Here is a 4,456-nt window from a genome sequence, read left to right as displayed (position 1 = left end):
GACGTTCTTCATATTGTTTCATGAAAATATCAACATAATTCTCCCACAAAGTGCAAGACATTCTCTTTCCCCTTTGAACCAATATTATATAATATAGTAAGAACAACAATAGTTTAGTTTTAATAATAAAGAATTAATGACAAAAATGTACATAAATACTCACTCGGTATCTTCTAGAATAAGATCCAATATTTTTTTTTCTTTACCATCCCGAGTTGTCAGTTTTGTTGGATTAGGCCGGGAACATCTGCACATGTCACATTGATGGGACTAAGATTTTGTAGTGTATGTAAATATATGAAAAAAAATATAAAAATATTTTATCATTACCAATTGGAAGAGCATCTGCAATGTTTTCAGTGGCTTGAATATCATCAAAGGACTTGAATGCATAAATGATACTCCCTCCGTTCGCCAAAATTATGTAAAATTGATTGGGCACGGGATTTAATAAAATTGGTGATGATTTTGATGTAGTGGAGAGGGTCCCACCACTTTATGAGATGTGTGGTTGAGATTGAGTTTTGAGTGGGTTTTTTGTAAATAAAGAGTGTTAGTAAGGATAAAATATTAAAGAAGATGGTGGGACCATTGCCATAAAAGGAAAGTGACATAATCTTGGCGGACGCCAAATATAGTAATTTTTACATAATCTTGGCGGACCGAGGGAGTATTAGGAAAAGTTGGATTAGCTTCAACTCTCACTTCCGTGTTTCCATAAAAAGTTGCTTTATATTTATTCGAAGTAACTCTAAACTTTGATTGATTATGTGTAACACCGAAGTTACGTATAGCATAAAGTCCTCCTTCTTGAAACTTAGAGATGAATTTAGATACTATAAGTTTTGGTGCTGTGAAATGGTACCTAGTTCCCTGCAATTTGAATCAGAATGGATTAGAATGCATGAGGGTTTTGAAAAAAAAAAATTGTATATGCCTTATGTTCTATATATAAACTATTACATGTCTTTTGTTTGTATATGTTTCAAATAGATAAACTAAAATCTTACAAAGCGCGCCCCGGAGAGATTCTTCAAAGACGTGTAATCTTTTGTTTTACAATCTCATGTGAAAATTGTGATTTTCTCTTGTTTTCTAATAGAGAAAATTTGATGGAGAATTAGGAAATCGGTGTGTATGTGAATGTGGTGCACACTTTGAAGTGGGAAACAAAGACACACCCAATAATTCTTCATTCATCACACACGCTTACACGTCATTCCACTTCTAATCATATCCAAATCCTCAAATCATTAGAATTTAACAACAAAAAACTGACCTCAGAGAGATTCTAACATTAATGGTTTGTTCTATAGGTAGATTTCAGTTTCAGTTTCAGAAAACTTATAGGTATGATCGCCTCTTAATAGTATCTTAAGCTTTAGCTTGCTGAAATGAATAGGAAAATGTTAATTAGCAAGCCTCTATACAGGTGCATGCGTTTTATTTTTAAGAACTTTTTTTTCTTTTGTCTACATATGTAAGTTGAAACCTGCCTTATTAGATTTGCTTACCAACTTGAGGATTTGAACTTTGGATTTGAATGTAGAATGCAGGATGGTGTTGAAAAAGAATTGTATATGCCTTATGTTCTATATACATGCACTGCTATAGAGTATTGGAATTTAAAAAAATCACGCAGATATTCAAATCATTTCAATCGATAGCATGTATGTAGAGAAGTAAAGAATGCCAAAATCTGTGTGACTTATATGACCAATTTTTGAAAATGAGGCATGTTGCAATATCAGCAAACTTATAGGTATGATCATCTCTTGATAATATCTTAAGTTTGTTTATAATCATTAGAATTTAACAGTAAAAAACTGACTTCAGGGAGTACATAATAGATCTTACGGATTATGTCCCAATCTCAAAATAAGCATAAAAAACTATTTAGCTCATCATTTTTGGTTGAAGGCATGCTATAACATCTTATAAAACTTTGATATATAAATCATACCTCTATATCATGGAATATGCATTCAAAACTATTTAGCTCATCATTTTTGGTTGAAGGCATGCCATAACATCTTATCAATCTCGCTTTAACTGCAGGTGACATTGCCAAAGGGCGAAGCTCGTTGAAGAGTGACCACATTCCGACCATCGGTGTTTTTGAACACAATGAATCTACAACCATTTTTAGTTATTAGATATTGAAACTGTAGCAGCTATAATGTAATATATAAACATTACATCTCTTAAAATACTACACTAACAATGACATTATGAATCTGCAACAACATTTAACTATTAGATTTGCTTACCAACTGGAGGATTTCAAATCTGGATTTGAATGTAGAATGCAAGAGGTTGTTGAAAAAAAAAATTGTATATGCCTTATGTTCTATATATATGATTTGTTAGTATTGGAATAATAAAAGTTCAGGCAGGTATTTTGGGGCATTTCAATCGGCAGCATGCTGAAATCTGACATATTTATCTTTTTTAAATTATGAAGGTTATATATTACATTCTATTATTATATCTTATTGCAGAATTGTGTTGAGTATGAAGGTGAAAAGTGAGCATGCGCCGCCCTTTTTACTTTTTAGTGTCTGCAAGTCAAAAAAAGTGGGTGGGAATATGAAGTGACATGGAGTTAATTAATATAAGTAATAAGTAATAAAATATTATTTATAATAAAATAATATTTTTTGCATGGAAGATGGGTTTTTGGCGGGAAGTTTTCATGCAGAAAACTTTCCTATAGTATAATAGTATAGATATGGAATTTGAAACGAATTAAAAATATCTTGTAAGTCGAATATGTGGGCACTTAATAATTTAAGGGTGGAAATTTAAAATACCCATTTTCATATCTTATCTATAAAAAATAACCACTTTTATAATAAACATGCTAAATCTACCCAATTTAATGTGGTGTATTGTTCCTACCCTTGGAAAGTGATAGGTTTGTATAGTTTTTTTTTTTTTTTTTTGTAAAAGTTACATTTTTTTACACAATGTACTTGTGTAAAAAACAATTATTAGTTGAAAACATGAGGTAATTATCGGTAATTCACCTATTAATTGGTGAAAATAAAATCTAAACATGTAATATACTATAGGTGTCCAATTTTAAAAAATAAGAATATATTTGTTTAATTAAAACATCAATATAAAGATGAAAAAAGTATATATTCAGGTCCAAAATTAAATTAGAGTGGATTTTGAAAATAGCCACTTTAGAATAGTAAATTTAAAAATTGATCACTAAGATAAAAAATTTAAAAATTGGCCACACTTACCATTTTACCCTTGCATAGAAAAAATTTAAAAATTATCCGCGCATTTACACTCAGTCGAATTCGCAACCAGTGTTCATTTTAGTTGTGAATTCAAGTAGTCGTGTATTTGAGTTTTAAAGTTTGAATTCACAACTAAAAATAGTGTTAGTCGTGAATTCAATTTTTAAAGCGTGAATTCACAACTATAAAATATTGTTAGTCGTGAATGAAAGATTTAAAACGTGAATCTACAACTACAAATATTGTTAGTCGTGAATTCAAGATTTAAAACTCAAAATTCACGACTACTTGAATTCACAATTAGCAATAGAGTTGGTTGTGAATTTGAGATTTAAAAACTCGAGTTCACAACTAACACTAGAAATTCAGTTGTGAATTCATCAAATTGGTTGTGAATTTAATTTTAAAACTCGAATTCACAATCAACACTAACAATTCAGTTGTGAATTCATCGAGTTGGTTGTGAATTCTAGTTTTAATTGTAAGTTCATAGATCTAGTTGTGAATTCAAGAACATTAAGTTGTGAATTCATATATCTGGTTGTGAATTCAAGAACATTAATCAATTATCCAAAATCCGTTTCTCTTTCAATCGATCAAATCATCTGTCCCAGAATGTAGTGTGTACTACCGTATACCACTCGTAATTTCTTTATTTTATAGTAATTGTTTTTTATAAAAATAATTTTTTTTATATATTATAAAGTCTAATTAATATTTATCACTAAAAATTGGAATTAAAAAAATTATATATCCTAACTTTGAATTAATGAACCCAAATAATATATTATTAATTCAAATAAATATAAAAAAATAATTATAAATCCTAATTGGATGAGTGAACCCTTGTTAATTATTTTTATATTATATTAAAGCACAATAAATTAAAATTGAATAATAAATAATTAAAAAATATAAAGAAATTAAGAGTAGTACACAGTGGTACACACTGTATTTGGGACAGATGATCTCATTTGCTATTATTAGATGTAATACCTAACAAAACCTCATTTTCTGCTGCTGAAATTTGATCATCCAATTCTTCTATAATCTCTCAATCGTTGCCCAGCGTCTAGATTCATCATTGATGTCGGAGATCCACGGGGAGTCGAGTTTCGCTCGCACGCCGACGTTGGCCACCGCTGCTTCGACAATGGCTTCGTTGTCGAAAAATGTGCTGTTCAACAAGTACGAGATAGGGA

The 4,456-nt window shown here is 30.1% G+C and overlaps 1 long non-coding RNA gene across 1 annotated transcript; it reads left to right on the top strand.

Annotated features, from left to right (window-relative positions):
• Positions 1 to 677: 677 nt before the first annotated feature.
• On the top strand, positions 678 to 2,259 carry LOC131002997 (uncharacterized). Its single transcript, XR_009094499.1, has 2 exons — positions 678 to 1,762; positions 2,059 to 2,259. It is a non-coding gene; the product is annotated as an uncharacterized LOC131002997 (long non-coding RNA).
• The last annotated feature ends 2,197 nt before the right edge of the window (positions 2,260 to 4,456 follow it).

This window comes from Salvia miltiorrhiza, unplaced genomic scaffold (assembly GCF_028751815.1).
Source record: "Salvia miltiorrhiza cultivar Shanhuang (shh) unplaced genomic scaffold, IMPLAD_Smil_shh fragScaff_scaffold_57_2, whole genome shotgun sequence".
Taxonomy (NCBI): domain Eukaryota; kingdom Viridiplantae; phylum Streptophyta; class Magnoliopsida; order Lamiales; family Lamiaceae; genus Salvia; species Salvia miltiorrhiza.
Note: the sequence above shows the minus strand (reverse complement) of the source record. Positions and strands in the feature narration are given on the sequence as shown.